At 37.0% G+C, this 17,655-nt stretch overlaps 1 protein-coding gene across 13 annotated transcripts in view; it reads left to right on the top strand.

Annotated features, from left to right (window-relative positions):
* Positions 1 to 17,655, top strand: part of TBC1D5 (TBC1 domain family member 5) — a 584,223-nt gene that overhangs the window by 69,818 nt on the left and 496,750 nt on the right. Inside the window, exon 1 of one of the 13 annotated variants that reach the window (XM_074405704.1) lies at positions 100 to 220. The exons of the other annotated variants lie outside the window; for them this stretch is intronic. The gene's annotated coding sequence lies outside the window, so the exon portion shown is untranslated. Of the gene's footprint in view, positions 1 to 99; positions 221 to 17,655 lie in introns of those variants that run through there. 13 annotated transcript variants of the gene reach the window in all.

The raw sequence follows: 17,655 nt of genomic DNA, 5'->3' as shown, positions 1-17,655 counted from the left end.
TTTTAAACTTAAAAAAATACCTAATAAAATTTTAATTGTAGGATTTAAAAATCAGTTTTGGGGCATGTATTCTATATTTTCTGTGTATTGGCTTTGCAGACCTCAGTGTACATGCAACCTTCACATCATGAATGTAAAGGAAAGAACACTGGAACTGCTTCCAGCTGACTGTGACCTTTAGTCTTAGCCTCTGCATCTGTGAAATGAACATATTGGTCAGGTACAGTGCTGTTCATTCTGGTTTTTTTGCCCATGAATCCCAGTAAGAAATAAAATTTAAATCATAGCTACAAACACATATGTACACCTGCAAGTATATGTATGTGTAAATATACACAGTGTGTTATGCTTTTTGTGTGTCATGCCTGTCATGCCATGCAGTGCCAGATTATTAAAAAAAACCTCACTAAATTGCTTTCATTATCTACTAAGTGATGTTACAATTTGAGAAACACTTGTCCAGTGGACTTTAATTGGACACTCAGATGCCTTCTGGGTCTGACCAGATTACTGTTGCAAATAACTTACCACTTCAGCTAACCAGAGGACTTGGGTTCCATCTAAAGGCATTTAAATTAAAAGACAGTAAAACAAAGCACCTTGTTAGGTCAGCACACATTTTCAAGTGAAATTCAGCCTTCAAATTCGGGACCTTATCCTACTCTAGAGAAAAAAATACATAAAATACAGGCTTATTACACTGTCAGATTGCTATAAAATATTTTAAACAGTTCATGGTCAGGCAGTGAAATCGGACCATACTTATAATAGTTTAGATGCTGATATTTGAATGCTTTCCAGGTAACCTCCTCTAAACTTCTTTGGCAATGTGACAACTTGTAGCCATGAAAATTAGGAGATAAAATGGCCTAACTCAGTTTTCCTGATTCAATGAGAAATAATGCCTGTGATAGGATCTGAGAAGAGAAATATGAAAGATTATTCCAGGTATCTGAGTTAATCTAGAGGCTGATTAAAGGAGAAAGTGTGCTGGCTGTGGTGGTTCATGCCTGTAATCCCAGTGCTTTGGGAGGCCAAGGTGAGAGGATTGCTTGGAGCTTAGAGTTAGAGACCACCAACCTGAGCAACATAGCGAGATTCTGTCATTACAAAAAATTAAATTTGCTGGACATGGTGGTACATACTGTAGTCCTAGCTACTTGGGAGGCTGAGGTGGGAGGATTACTTGAACCCAGGAGTTTGAGGATGCAATGAACTATGATTATGCCACTGCATAGCAGCCTGGGCGACAGAGTAAGACCCTGCCTTAAAAAAAGGCGGGGTTGGGGGAGATAGGTGAACTTTGTCCTTTCCATCTCAAATGAAAGTGATACACTATTCCAGAAACTGATGCACTATTCCAGCACTTTTAAGAAGATGCTGGCCGGCGCAGTGGCTTATACCTGTAATGCCGGCACTTTGGGAGGCTGAGGCGGGCGGATCATGCGGTCAGGAGATGAGACCATCCTGGCCAACATGGTGAAACCCCATCTCTACTAAAATACAAACAATTAGCTGGGCTTGGTGGTGCACACCAGTAGTCCCAGCTACTCATGAGGCTGAGGCAGAGGAATTGCTTGAACCTGGGAGGCGGAGGTTGCAGTGAGCTGAGGTTTCGCCACTGCACTCCAGCCTGGTGACAGAGCAAGATTCCGTTAAAAAAAGGAATATGTTAATGGATAACCAGTAAAAAGTTATGTAGAAAAAGTTCAATGTCAGTGAAGAAATAAAGCAGCATTTGGATATCTACCAAATCTCTTGTGTTTGTGTGTACACACACACAATTACTTTTATGACTTGGTTTTCTGGTTTTAGGGATAAGAATACATATACTTTCAAGAGAGATTCTGTGATGTATAACCATTAAGGCTTGCTTTTGGTGACTTGGGTAATTGTAATGGAACCATGGAGCCATTAGGCTCCAGATGGGACTTTAATCTGGCTTCTGATTGAGCAGAGTGTCCTTGTAGAGTCTCTTAGCATCTGTTTTGGAAATATATGTGACATTATTAAAAATTTGTACAAAATAAGCCACCCTTGGGTTATAATTCAATTTTTCTTTATTGAGAAATGTATTATAAACAGTTTTATGCAATCAGATTAAACTAGCTTATACCTGTTACTTATTTGTCTGTTAAGTGGTCATGTAGATTTTTGTGACTGGATTTAAGAAAGCTTATGTTAGACTTCTAAAGATTTTAATTTGTTCATAAAATGTTTTTTAAAGCTATTTCCAAGTTTCTAATGGCTTTCACATAGGTTACTTATTTTGAGAGACTATTTAAAAATACTTAAAATTATTTCCGTTATTTGAATAACGGAAACTCCCAAGTAGTCTGCCTTATTCCATAAGGAAGTATATTTCTCCCCCGCAATGGAAACTATAGGTAGGAGAGCTTCTAAGGCTTGATCTCCAAGCACTATACAAGCAAGGTATCAGCCTGACTTTTTCCTTTGTCTTCAGGCTGGTTTCCTTTCTTTTTATAGGGTAGCTACTATATCTGTAGCTGGAACAGCAAACATTCTTCAGTTCCAGTAGGGAAGCAAGAATTTTTCTCATTATTTTAGACTAAGAGTTCTTTCCTTCAATTTTATTGGCCCCGTTTAGATCACATGTTTATCTCTGGACCAGTAACAATCACCATGTGCTGTTTGGTTTAAGTCTGGATTTCTGAACCACTTACTTGCAGGAAGGATGGTATTATAGCCTTTGGTTCAGGATTTAACCCTGGAGCTTGAGGCAGTCCGGATAGGTCAGCTTCTCCCGAGGCAGGGGAGGGGAAAGGTAAAAATGGATGTTGTATTTGCAACCAGTGGAGTCTCTTGTATAAGCATTACAAAAGTTCTAATCTACTCCTCGTTTTAAGATTTTAGTTTTTCTCTTTTTGCATTTTTATTAGTACTGTGGCTTTTAATTATTTTCTTGTTTATAGAACACAGAAATTAAAATCACGTTGTGGAAAGAAATACTAGTTAGGTATTTTATAGTTGCTTGGGCTTTCTTTGTTATGTAGAGATTGGAAACATTGTAAATATTGCCTGACACAGGTAAAGTGCAAGGAGATTGCATTATTAAATAAATGTTAGTGACATTTTCTCAGAAAACTGTGATATATCATCACTATTGTCCCTCCCCCAAAGGAATACATTATAGTTCTGTAGGCCCAAATTCTAAGTGGTTTGTCTTGCCCTGTGTAACTAGGATTTTTTCAAGTATTAAAAGTATAATTTATATATTGAAGTGTTTAATGACTGAAAATGCAAGTACTGGAAATGAAGAGTTCTAAATTGATGGCAGAGGGATCTTATCCTGGATTTAAGTTAGGAAAACTAAAAGTACTGGTATGTAAGAAAAAAATTCCTCAGGGAATATTGGAGCAAATTTAACTTTGAGGTTTGAATTATCTGTCCCTGGTTGGTAGTATTTGTTTGCAGGTTTTCCTGAAGGATGAAAGGCTATATTTTCCTGTCCGTTCATCCACTGTTCGAAAATTTCTTTAGCTCTTAACATATGTCAGAGTGCACTATTACGAATACCACTAATTTGGAATTTGTAATAAATTCATTCAAAGTAGTTTTAAATTAAAAGGTTGATAAGCAATTAGCAGAATAGAAGAGGAATCTCTTTACTTTTTTTTAGGATTAAAAAACAAGGCGTGGCCATGGTGGCACGAGCCTATATTCCCAACTACTCGGGAGGCTGAGGCAGGAGAGTCGCTTGAATCTGGGAGGCGGAGGTTGCAGTGAGGTGACATCATGCCACTGCACCCCAGCCTGAGTGACAGAGCGAGACTCCGTCTCAAAAAACAGAAAACAAGGCATTCTAGATGCCTTTTTCTCCATTATCCATACGTCTAACAGGTGGTATTGATTCTTCCTAGATGCTTATCTCTGGAATCAGTTCTTCTTGTTCTGCTTAGACCTTATTTATCATTTGGACTCCCTAATCTCTGTGTGAGAATCTTTATATGATTCATATTACTCAGCACCTTGACCTTTTCTTTTTGAACTTAGCTCTGTGTGAGCACATAGATCCATGTGATCACACAAATACACTCATTCTGTTTTTAAAGCTTCATAGTATTCCCGAGTAGGAATGTGTAATGTATAATCTCAATAGTCTTTCTCAATGGTAAATCTCATCAGGTTTTTGTTCTGGTTAAAAGTTCCCTTCCCCTTCTGTCTGTACAATGGTGATTCTCAGTCATAGCAAGGAACATTTACTTCCTAAGGTTGGGCGACTCTGAATCTTGCATGGACCTTTTAAAACTCTGTCTCCCAAATTCTGGTATACCTTCCTACTTGATGATTTCTCTTGTATTAAGAACTATAACTAGGCTGGGCGTGGTGGCTCATGCCTGTAACCCCAGCACTTTAGGAGGCCGAGGTGGTTGGATCACCTGAGGTCAGGAGTTCAAGACCGACCTGACCCACATGGAGAAACCTCATCTCTACTAAAAATACAAAATTAGCCTGGCATGGTGGCAGGTGCCTGTAATCAATCCCAGCTACTCTCAAGGCTGAGGCAAGAGAATCACTTGAACCCGGGAGGTGGAGGTTGCAGTGAGGTGAAATTGCACCATTGCGTTGCAGCCTGGGCAACAAGAGCGAAAGCCCATCTCAAAAAAACAAAAACAAAACAAAACAAAAAAGAACTATAACTGGCTTGGTGCAGTGACTCACCTATAATCCCAGCACTTTGGGAGGCTGAGGCAGGTGGATCACCTGAGATCAGGAGACCAGCCTGGTCAACAGGCAAAACTCTGTCTCTACTAAAAATACAAAAATTAGTGGGGTATGGTGGTACGCACCTGCAATCCCAGTTACTAGGGAGGCTGAGGCATGAGAATTGCTTGAATCCGGGAGGCGGGGTGACAGACTGAAACCTTGTCTCAAGAAAACAAAAAAGCAGAAAACAAACAAAAACTATAACTGTCTCAGATATCAGAGCAGATAAAAGGTTGTAAACTCCCTAGTGGTCTTACTTTCTTGCTACATGATATAATAATTTTGAACAGATTGCCTTTTCCTTGGCTCGGAATGTTCCCCTTTTCCCTCTCTTTACTTTTCTGCATTGACATGTATTTTTACTTTGCTTTTAATACCCTTCCCTTCCTTTTTCCTATTCATCATGAAGTTTCATCTCATGAGATTTTTCCTGTTTTGGACTGCTGGGCTCTTTACTAAGAGTGACTGTAATTTCTTCTAAACTTTTAACTCCCTTATACTGGATTTTTGAGCAACTTGAGGACAGAGTGGTGTTATAATCTTTGTATTTTTAGCATGTAGACAGTGTACATAGCAGGAAATCAAGTAGCTAATTGAATGAATGGAGTTAATGGATATTTAAGTATCCAATCATGCTCCACTTAATGACGGGAACAGGTTCTGAGATATGTGTTGTTAGGTAGTTTCATCTTTGTGTGAACATCATAGATTGTACTTATGCAAAACTAGGTGATACACAGACTGCTGCATACCTAGGCTAGATGATATAGCCCATTGCTATTAGCTACAAACCTGTACAGCATGTTACTGTACTGAATGCTGTCGGCAATTGTAACACAATGGTATCTGTTTATCTAAACATATAAAAGGAACAGTAAAATTACAATATTATAATCTTAAGGGACCACCATCCTGTATGTGGTCTGGCATGGACTAAAATGTCGTTATACAGCACATGACTGTATTTATGTTTTTGCATAAAATAGCTGAATTTTCAGCAGTGAAATTTACTGAATATGTTTGTTGTTAATAAATGGGAGTTGCAGAAAGGCTTTATTCAAGTAGTCATAAGGGACATAAGGTAGGTGTTTAGAATGTAAAATCTACACAGGAAAGAAAGTAGATGCAGAGTTACAAAGTCTCTAAAGAGGCAGAATGACTGATGGGAAACTTTGGCCACTTATCTGATTCACTGTACTGATGTAGTTAAATAAAAATTTGTCCATTGAGGATGGAGAGTGGATTGGCTGTCATCCCTGTACAAGGAAAGGCCCAAAGATTGAAGTTGGTAGTACTCATCCCAGCTTTTGTTGGGAGATTTTTAATATTCTGGTTTCTACCTCTATGTACAGAGATATATGCAGGGAGTTGCAGATGGATGCTCCAGGTGTGTGTGTGTGTGTGTGTGTGTGTGTATGTGTGTATGTGTGTGTGTGTTTGCTGGTGGAATACTGATTAAAAGATAGACTTCATCAGGCAAGTTTCAAATTCGGGCCTTCTTACTTGCTGATTGTGTGTCCTTGTGTCCTTCAGCAAGTTTCTGTCAATATCCAGTTTTTAGTCAGTGTGGCTGACGGCTAGACCTGGCACCTATTAAATTCATAGGATAATGACTTTCCCATGACACCTTTGGAGGACCAGCCATCCTGTCACCCCTTAACAAATTCATACCTCATTTCAGCAGCAGTGTGGGCCAAGGTGCTTCTAACTATTCTGTTTGAATGTGCATTTTTTATATGTATATTCATCTGTATGTTTGATGATAAGTAAAATACCTAGTTCATCATTTTCTAGTGAAAAAATATATGGAAATTTATGACATGCATTCAGCTCATATTTTAAAAAGGTAGTATTTGACATACACTGGAATGAATTCCTAAAGAGTAGGGTCTGGGTTTGGGTCATCTTTATATCTGTTTTACTTTAGACTGTGTTTGTGAGGAGTGTCTGAAGTTAGTTCTTATTTAAAAGATGTGTGTGTACCAGGAATAGGAGTAGGGGCTCTCATGGGAATCTGAGAATAGGGCCTGGTTTTAAGATTATAGGAAGTGTTTTGGTTTTCAGGGAACATATCAAACAAACTTTTATTATTACTCTATATGCCATCTTTTCTGTCTGGCAGGAGTTTGTTTCCATATCATTTTGGCTTGTATTGTTGCTTTCCTGCTTCAGCAACTAAGGCAGAAGGCAGGTTTCTCAATAGATTATTCAAATTATTTGAGAGGCACAGAGAATTTGAAGCAGTCCATCTTTTCAAAAGAGCCAGGTGGTGAAGGTTTTGGCTTGCTGATGACCCTGAGCCTGGTGCCAACCCAGTGTCCAGTTTATTGTTGCTGGTGTGTTACACAACCAGCAGCCATGGCTCAGAGACTGAATTCAAGGCAGCTTCTTTGACAGAGTAATTGTGATTGCCAGTTTCAGTAAAGTATGCTGGTCTGTAGGAGTTGAGAAAATTGCTCCTTTAATCTAAAAGATGTTTTAGGCAAAGGCTGCTGGAACACAGGAGTACACAGTTTCATTTGCTGCATAATAGCTGTATTAGTGTCCAAAGGTGGCTGTAACAAAGTGCTACAGACTGTATGGCTTAAAAACAGAAATGTATTTTCTTTTCTGGGGGCTAAAGGTATGAAATCAAAGTGTCAATAGGGTTGGTTACTTCTGAGAGTGAGAATATACGGTTCTTAACTTTATTTAAACATCTGTTACTTCTTGGCCTTTTGGCTAAGATCAAGTATATTTAAACATCTCTGTCTTTTTAGTAGAAGTTGAGTATTTCTTATCTAAAATGCTTGGAATAAGAAGTATTTCAGAATTTGGATTTTTTTTTTTGATTTTGAAATATTTGCTCCAATGAGCATTTCCTTTGAGCATCATGTCAGCATTCAAAAAGTTTCAGATATTGTAGTATTTCGTCTTTCAGATTTCGAATTAGGGATGCTTAACCTATAATCAGGAGATTTAACAAAGATGATTGTTTTCTCATTATTAGGATTATAGTTATGTATCATATTTGGATGCCAGGATGTGAATATGATTAATGAAAGTGGAGGTTTATGGAACTTATATTGTTGAGTTTCGTTTTTAAAATGATTGGTGCATACAGTTTTTTTTTTTTTTTTTTTTGAGACGGAGTTTCGCTCTTGTTACCCAGGCTGGAGTGCAATGGCGCGATCTCGGCTCACCGCAACCTCCGCCTCCTGGGTTCAGGCAATTCTCCTGCCTCAGCCTCCTGAGTAGCTGGGATTATAGGCACGCACCACCATGCCCAGCTAATTTTTTGTATTTTTAGTAGAGACGGGGTTTCACCATGTTGACCAGGTTGGTCTCCATCTCTCGACCTCGTGATCCACCCGCCTCGGCCTCCCAAAGTGCTGGGATTACAGGCTTGAGCCACCGCGCCCGGCCTACATACAGTTTTAAGATAATTATTTTTGATAGAAAGTTACCTCCTACATAATGGCATGGCAACTAAGAGTTTTATGTCCAGACACAAACTGATTTGTTAATTATATATCAAAATCTCTCAATTATTTTATTATATGTCTAAGGAGAATGTTGCAGATTTAAAATAAAACTAAATCTGATTATCAAACAAATTTAAGTCAGTATAATTCTAGTCATGTTGATAAAATGAATGTACTTTTCTCATTTTAATATTATTTAAAATAATAGTAGGAATCATTAGGAATTATAAGTGTTTTGTTTTGATTTTTTTCCCTTTGACTTTGCTTGTTTTAATTTTGAAGTCTGCTGTTGAAAATGTCAATACTGGTTTAAATTCTGCCTAACCTGATTTTTAAAAACTGAGGAATCTGCTCCCTCACCCCAAAAATAATGCGTGTCTCCTAAGTAGATGCAAATTTTGTGGATTATTTCTTGCCATTAGAATAAACCCTCTAACCTGTATTCACTTAATTTATGTCAGCATTTTCTTAATCTGTATGTCCATGAAGGAAGTTACGGTTCATTGCTAGGCCTCATTCTTCCATCCTTCTTTCCCCCTTCTTTTCTTCTTACTTTTCTTTTTATTTTAAAATAGTTTAAGAGTTGTAGAAATAGTACCCTTCTCCCAACTCCCCCAAGGTTAACATCTTACGTAATCATATTTTAATTTTCAAAACTAAGAAATTAACGTTAGTATAGTACTATTAATGAAATCACAGATTTTCACCAGTTTTTCCACCATTTCCTTTTTCTGTTTCAGGATCTAATCTAGAAACCCACATTACACTTAGTTGTCATGTCGCCTTAGTCTACCCCAGTGTGTGATAGTTCTTTAGTCTTTACTTGTCTTTCATGACCTTGAGAGTTTTGGATAGTACTCACTGGTCAGTTATATTTTAGAATATCCCTCAATTTGGCCTTGTCTACTATTTTCTGATCAGACTGAGGTTATAGATTATTGGGAAGGATACTGTAGAGACAATGTCCTCTGATAACCTGAGTGTATCATATCAGTGGTAAATGATGTCTTATTGCTGGTGATGTGGCAGCTTTATTATTTATGTTATTTTTTCAGATAACATAAAATTCACATAACATAAAATTCATATAACATGAAATCAAGTGTTTAAAAGTGTGCAACCTACCACCTCTATCTACTTCCAAAACATTTTCATCACCTCAAAAGGAAATCTGTATCCATTAATCACTTTCACCTGTCCTTATACGCCTCCCAATCTGTGTTCTGACTATGTAGATTTATCTGGATATTTTCTGGATATTTCATATAAGTTTTATAATAGAGTAAGTGACTTTTGTGTCTGGCTTTATTCACTTAGCAGTGTTTTCAAGGTTTGTCCACATCTAAGCGTTTGGCAGTACCTCATTTCTTCTTATGGCTGAACAATATGTCATTGTTGAATACATCACAGTTTATCCATTCATCCCTTGATGGACAGTTGGGCTGTTTCAATCTTTTGGCTGTTGGGAGTAGTACTGCAGTGAACATGTATGTGCATTTACTTGTTGAATTTCTGGGTCATCATATGGTAATTCTAACAAACTTCCTGGTTCAGGTAGCCTTTAATTCTTCTGGCTTTCATTTGATTTAAAAAGTCTAATTCTGTTACAGAATAATCAGGGTGCTGCAGAAATATTATTTGTAGATTTTAAATGTCACAGTTATGTTTTTAAACCTGGAAGTGTTTGTCATTCTTATTAAACTCCTTTTTTCTGAACTTGATTGTTGACAGGATGTACCTATTTTTCCATCTATAATGATAATGTATAGTGCTAGAGTCCATGAATTTGTTGTGTTACATGTATTTTCAGTTTATGTTACATCTGTGTTGTCCTTATTTGGGATACTTTTTCTCCCAACGTAGAGGAAATTTTCTAGTTTAAGGAAACATCTGTAATAAATACCTGAAGAACTGTTTAAGGAAGCTTTTTCTACTTTTAAATATTTATTTCAGACTTGTAGTTTTGACCCTTCCATTGTAAATAATTTGTTTTCAGATGATAAATATAATGTAGTATTGATTTTTAAAAATGCTTTATATTTTATATAGTAGGACAGAGAAAGGAAGAAAGATTCTTCCATTAGAAACTTGTAATAAGATGGTAAATAAGAATAGAAGGTCCTCTACTTAGGACTAGATCAGGTCTACAAAGGCTCTTCTTAAATTAATGTTCCTTAATCTTAAGAGACTAAGAAATTTGTCTGTAGTCCTTGAATATATTTCCACCAAATTGGGGTATGAGTTAGTTTTTTCTGTGGTTTAAAATCAAGACTTTGGTCCTAGATCATCTGGTTTTAAAAAGACGAGTTTCTTCTATGCTGACACCCTTTCAAGCCAGGAAATTTTTTCCCTATGTGGTCGGAAGCTCTGGAAGATCTGATGTCCCCCTTATTGTTTCATTCCCATTTTGAGATTTTCAGGCAGAATCAGGGGACCTTGAACCTCTGGTTTTGGTTAGAGTTTCTACTCTTGCATATTCACTTGCTTGGGTTTTAAGTTCTGGAACAAAACTCCTGGCCTTCTCCTCACCTAACAATAGATACATGATATTGACACGAATGCTGTAACCCAATGGTCTCTCCTGGAGTGGGGAAGAAAATGTAGAATTTTTTTTTTTTAGATGGAGTTTTGCTCTGTTGCCCAGGCTTGATTGCAGTGGTGTGATCTCGGCTCACTGCAACCCCCATCTCCTTGTTCAAGCAATTCCCCTCCCTCAGCCTCCCCAGTAGCTGGGATCACAGGTACACACCACCAAGCTGGCTAAGTTTTTTTGTGTTTTTAGTGGAGATGGGGTTTCACCATGTTGGCCAGACTGGTCTTGAACATAGACAAGGAGTAAATTAATGGACAAAGTATTGAACAGTTTGAGAATGCTGAAACCTTCTCTTTCTCTTAACAGTTCTCAAAAATCAAGCATTACACTAATAAAGGTCTGATGATATCACTTATGTTAGATACTTTGGAAGAACAGCTATATTCTGGGATGCTTATTGATGTTGAAGACATTTTCTTACATTATAAACATTCTCTTTCCTGTTCTTGGAAACTCATTTTCTTTTATTTTCCTTAAAGCTAGAAATGTGTTAATTTTTTGAGTGTTCAATTGTTAAATGGAAATGTTAGGTATTTATAGATATGGGAGACTTACATGATATTTAAGTTTTTTTTTTTGGTTTGTTTTGATTCAAATAAGTGAGCGAGCTCACTTTTAAGAATAGGAAACAATTAAATAACAACTTTATCCAGCTAAGTTTTAAGGAAGGAAAAAATTTCTTGATTTTTTTCTTTTCCAGGAAAATTATATGCAGTGATCCCAATAATAGTATTGTTGCCATATTTTTAATTGCTAGTGAGTGATTAAGTTGATCTGATAGCACTGGGAGTGCTCTAGATTAATAAAATGAAATTCTCACATGTGAATGCAGTGTAAAATCTGAATGTTTGTTCCTTCAGTCTAAAGGGATTGCCTCGTATAAATGAAGTTTAAAAGGAATGTGATAATCAGAGCTACTGTACCCAAAGTCACTGTTTTAAAAATTCTCACTACTTTACACATTGTGTTACCAGCTAAGATTTTAGAATTACATCACTAGATAGAATACATTAAAGATGATCTCTCAGAAAAAGTTTTTTTTTCCATCCAAAATGATTCTTTTGGCAACTTTAAACCAGGTGTAGGGAGGGGAATACTTTCATAAATACAGAGCCACTATGTGAAAACTCTGCCTTGGGGGAATCCTACCAAATTCAAAAGTATGACTTTTTTTTTTCTTTAAGAAATCCATTTGGCTTCTAGAATTTCTATTTTCTCTCTCTCTCATGAATTTTTTCTTATGAGTAGGAGAGAAATAAAGATCATCTTTACCCATTTGAAATTATTACTTTGTTATATTGTTGAAATTTATTAAACTAGTAAAAATATATCTTATTTAATTGTAGGCCTGTTCATATACATGTGCATATGTTGGTCATCATTATTAGAATCCAGCTATTTCTGACCACCTCTACCCCATTTCGTTTATTTCATTTTTTTCTCTTTGACATACCAGTTTTATTTATTTTTTTATTTTGAATGCATTATTTTTCTTTTAGGTTTGGAGGTACATGAAGGTTTGTTACATAGGTAAACATGTGTCATGGGGGTTGTTGTGCATATTATTTCATCTCCCAGGTATTAAGCCCAGTACCCAATAGTTATCCTTTCTGTTCCTCTTCCTCCTCTCACTCTCATCTCTCAAGTAGACCCCAGTGCCTGTTATTTCCTTCTTTGTGTCCGTAAGTTTGTATCGTTTAGCTCCCACTTATAAGAACATGGGGCATTTGGTTTTCTGTTGTGTATTAATTTGCTAAGGATAATAGCCTCCACCTCCATCCATGGTCCACAAGAGACATGATCTCATTCTTTTTCATGGCTGCGTAGTGTTCCACAGTATATATGTACTACATTTTCTTTATCCAATCTGTCATTCATGGGCATTTAGGTTGATTCCATTTCTTTGCTGTTGTGAAATAGTGCTGCAGTGAACATTCATGTGCATGTGTCTTTATGGTAGAGTGATTTATCTTCCTCTGGGTATATAACCAGTAATGGAATTGCTGAATTGACTGATAGTTCTGCTTTTAGCTTTGTGAGGAATTGCCATATTGCTTTCTATGATGGTTGAACTAATGTATATTCCCACCAGCAGTGTATAAGTGTTTCCATTTCTCTGGAAACTTGCCAGCATTTGTTATTTTTTGACGTTTTAATACTAGTCATTTGACTGGTGTGAAGTGGTATCTCATTGTGGTTTTGATTTGTGTTTCTCTAATGATCAGTAATACTGAGCCTTTTTTCATGTGCTTGTTGGCTGCATGTATATCTTCTTTTGAAAAGTTTCTGTTCATGGCTTTTGCCCACTTTTTAATGGGGTTGTTGGTTTTTCTCTTGTAAATTTAAGTTCCTTATAGATGCTGGATATTAGACCTTTGTCAGATACATAGTTTGCAAAAATTTTCTTCCATTCTATATGGTGCCTGTTTACTCTGTTGATAGTTTCTTTTGCTGTCCAGAAGCTCTTAAGTTTAATTAGATCCCTCTTGTAAATTTTTGCTTTTCTTACAGTTGTTTTTAATGTCTTTGTCATGAAATTTTTGTTCTGCCTGTGTCCTGAATGGTACTGCCTAGGTTGTCTTTCAAGATTTTTATAGTTTGGGGTTTTATATTTTAAGTCTTTAATCCATCTTGAGTGGATTTTTGTGTATGATATAAGGAAGGGGTTCAGTTTCAGTCATCTACATGTGGCTACTTATCCCAACACCATTTATTGAATAGAGAGTCTTTTATCCATTGCTTGCTTCTGTCAGCTTTTTTGAAGATCAGATGGTCATGGTTGTGTGGCCCTATTTCTGGGCTCTTTATTCTGTTCCATTGGTCTGCGTCCCTGTTTTTGTACCAGTACCATGGCTGTTTTGGTTACTGTTGCCTTGTGTAGTTTGAAGTCGAGTAATATGATGCCTCTAGCATTGTTCTTTTGCTTAGGATTGCCTTGGTTATTTGGGCTCTTTTTTGGTTCCATTTTTCCATCTACAATAATAATATATAGTGCTAGAGTCCATGAATTTGTTGTGTTATATATATTGTCAATTTATGTTACATCCATGTTGTCCTTACTTGGGATGCTTTTTCTCCCAACATAGAGGAAATTTTCTAGTTTAAGGAAATTTTGCTAGTTTAGCATAGTTTTTTCTATTTCTGTGAAGAATGTTATTCATAGTTTGATAGAAGTAGCATTTAATCTGTATATTCCACTCCGTTTCAAGCCACCATTGTCACCTGGACTTTGCAGAATCCTCTTAGCTATCTCCCTTTGGACTAGCTTTCTTACTCCACGCATTTGCGCTCTACCTAGGATTGAAGTCATTTTTTTTTTGTATTGACTATCAGATCAGGCTACTAAGAAGTTCTGCTGTTGTCCCTTTTTTGCTCATTATTTTTTAAAAGTTTACAATGGGCTTAAGACAGTATATTATTTGACTCCCCTAAAACCACATCTGCACTAATTCTCCTTCCCCTACTGCAGTCACAATGGCCCAGTGATAGTCTTTCAGTACTGCAAGTCTGCTCCACCTCAGGGTCTTTGTGCTTGCTCTTCCCTTTGTCTGGAAAACCTTCCCTCAGATCCACAGAAATTTTTCCCTCACTGTCTTTAAAGTCTTTTCTTAAGTGTCACCTTCTCACCTGAGCACCTTAAATAAAATCATAATCTTGTTCCTTTCCCCATATGCCAGCTTCTCTTATTCCGCTTAGCTTTTTAAACCTTTCTCTAAAGTACTTAATAACTTCTGAGTTTGTGTATGTTTATTAGCTGTTTACCCCACCCTCTTTAGAATAGTAAGCTTCATGAGGGTAGGAACTTCGCTTTGTTTTCTGTGGTTTATCTAGCTTCTGGAACTATACTTGGCACATGAAGGATATTCACTGTGTTTATTTGTTGAATGAGTGAATGATTAAATAAGAGGAAGAAAGTTATAGTCAGATGTGAAAAGCATTGGTATGTTTCAGAACCTGAAAGTATTTCCCTGTTTATCTGAGGTGGGAGCAGTGAGCGATGGTCTCTTTCTTTCTTTTTAGTTTTGGAGGCCAGAGCATGTAAAGTTTTGTCAGCAGTTATAAGGAATTTGGACAAAATACTGCGTTTTCTACTTATAGTTGGGAGCTGAGCAGTGGGTATGTATGCATGGACATAAAGATGGAAATAATGGGCACTGGGGACTCAAAAAGAGACGTTTGTAACAGGGAGGGCTGAGAGATTACCTGTTAGGTACAGTGTTCACTTATTTGGATGATGGGTACACTAGAAGCCCAAACCTGCACACGTACACCCTGAATCTAAAATTAAAAAAAAAAAAATCAGACTTTGTCCTGAGATACCAAAGATACTACTAACTGTAATTCACTGAAAGTATGGTCAGCTTAACATTTTAGAAAGAGTCTGGTTGCTAAGGGTGAATGAACCAGAGAGAAGCCAGACACGGGCATTGTTTTGTGAACAGTAGTCCAGGGGCATGATGATGATTTCCTGAACAAGATTATTGATGTAAAAATGGAAAGATGAACAGATTAAAGCAATATGCAGTATTTAGGGAGCAGGCCTCAGTAATTGAAAGAGGAGCAAGAATGATGCATAGGAATCTGCCATGACAAAATTGGTGGATGGGATGCTATTCATAGATAAGGAGTGGGAATGATGGTATGGGGTTATGGTGGAAAATTGAGTCCAAATTCAGCTTATGGTGCTGTTTAGTGTTTTAGGAATGCTATAACAAATAACCCAAAACTGAGTGACTAAAAACAAAAGAAATTTAATGTTTCAGTTCTAGAGACTAGAAATCCAAAATCAAAGTGTAAGCTAAAGGCTCTAGGGAAGAATGCTTTCTGCTTTTTCCAGCTACTGTTGTTTCTTGGCAGTCCTTGGATTGTGGATGTATTACGTTACTTCAGTCACAAGGCCATCTTCTTTCTGTGTGTCTTCAGATAATCTTCCCTTTAATAAAGACATCACTCATATTGGATTTGGGCTCCATCCTCATGACTTTAGTTGAATTCGATTACCTCTGTAAAGACCCTATTTCCAAATAAGGTCTTACTCTGTGTGTGGCACTAGGGATTAGGACATTGATATATCTGTCATTGATAGATGCTAGGTTTTTTTTCTTTTTTTAAAATTTGTTTATTTTTAAATTGCATTTTCGGTTTTGGGGTACATGTGAAGAACATGCAAGATTGTTGCATAGGTACGCACATGCAGTGTGATTTGCTGCCTTCCTCCCCTTCACCTATGTCTGGCATTTCTCCCTATGCTATCTCGAGCCCCAACTCCCCACTCCCTGCTGTCCCTCCCCTATTTCCCCCCCAACAGACCTCAGTGTATGATGCTCCCCTCCCTGTGTCCATGTGTTCTCATTGTTCAACACCCGCCTATGAGTGAGAACATGTGGTGTTTGATTTTCTGTTCTTGTGTCAGTTTGCTGAGAATGTTGGTTTCCAGGTTCATCCATGTCCCCTACAAAGGACACGAACTAGATGCCAGATTTTTCAGGAAAAGTGAATAGAATTTGTTTCTTTGAATCAGTATAGACAGAGTAGGCGATGGGGAAGGGGAAAAAGCAAAGGTAAATCTTGAGTTTACATGTTTTTCTGAGAAAATGCTGGTGCTACCAGAGAAATAGAAAAGTAGCAGGGGGAGGGGAAAGAGTTTTGCAACAAGGTGAGGTTGGTGGGAAATAAGTATCATTGTAAGCATGCTGAATTTGGAGTTGTAGTCGGTAGTAGAATTGGTTCATGATCTAGTCAGAATTCAAGGAGATTTGTACCTAGATAATAGCTTTGCTCTTAGAATGTTTAGGTTCTTTGAGGGAGAGGATAGAAAAAGAAGAACTAAACCTAAAAAGGAAACTAAAGAGAGAGGGATACTTTGTTGAAATGGATGCTTTCATCCATTTTAGGAAAAAAAAAAAGTTTCAGGAGCAGATCTATTCCTTTATTCTAAGTGTCAGTTCTGGTAATGTCTGGATAGTGGATTTAGTTGCCGAAGTGGTCGCTGCATGAGCAGAAGTAGAGTTACCAGTTCCTGACAGCTGCGAGTCAGCCTCTGGGCATCTTGCTAAATTTTCAAATATAATTATACAGTAGACTTCCTTTAACAAATTCCGTGTTCCCAGCTATAATTATAACTGCTTTTCTTGCCTATAGCCTGTTCTTTGTCTTACTACACTCCTCTGTATCTCCCCCTGCTGGCTAGACTTTTCCTCTGGTCATTTGGGATCTGAGAAAATAGAAAGCTGTTTTTGTTAAGCATTGCATAACCAGTTCTCTCCTTCCCACTCTGTTATAATGGACATTTAATAATAAGCAGTGTTTTAAAGCATAGGCTAGTAATGTTCTATATTACATTTGTATTTATCTTCAAAGAATATGCAGATACAAATTAGGTACCTTGTAAACTTTCTATGCAACTGTCCGAAAATGACTACCACAACTTCCCCAGTGACCCCATTTAATAGTTAAGACTCTTAAATAAAATCTTGCTCATAGCTATACTTTAGACCAAGGGAGTTTTGTTTTGTGTTGAATAAATTAAAAATTTCAACCCAAAATGAAGTCATCGTAAATCCTACAACCGTAATCCTGCACTAGTTTCCAGGACTCATCATGACAGTAATTTGTATCAGAATTATGAGTGGGATTTCCTGTTTTCTCATGTATTTTTATCTCCCAGATACCCATTATGAAAATAAATCACTTTTAAAAATGACTTGCTGTCCTTTACAAAAATATTGTAGTTTTCGGATGAGAAAGTTTAAGAATATATTTTCACATCACTTAGATTAGATTCTGAGTCATTTCAATGTCTTTCTTAAGTAGTAATTAAAATTTGTAGTTTTTTTGGTGTGTAGAAGGAAGCTTCAGCTTTTGTAGCCT

The sequence above is a fragment of the Saimiri boliviensis genome, chromosome 9 (genome assembly GCF_048565385.1).
Source record: "Saimiri boliviensis isolate mSaiBol1 chromosome 9, mSaiBol1.pri, whole genome shotgun sequence".
Classification (NCBI taxonomy): Eukaryota; Metazoa; Chordata; class Mammalia; order Primates; family Cebidae; genus Saimiri; species Saimiri boliviensis.
The sequence above is the reverse complement of the archived record's forward strand: the minus strand, read 5'-3'. Positions and strand labels throughout refer to the sequence as shown.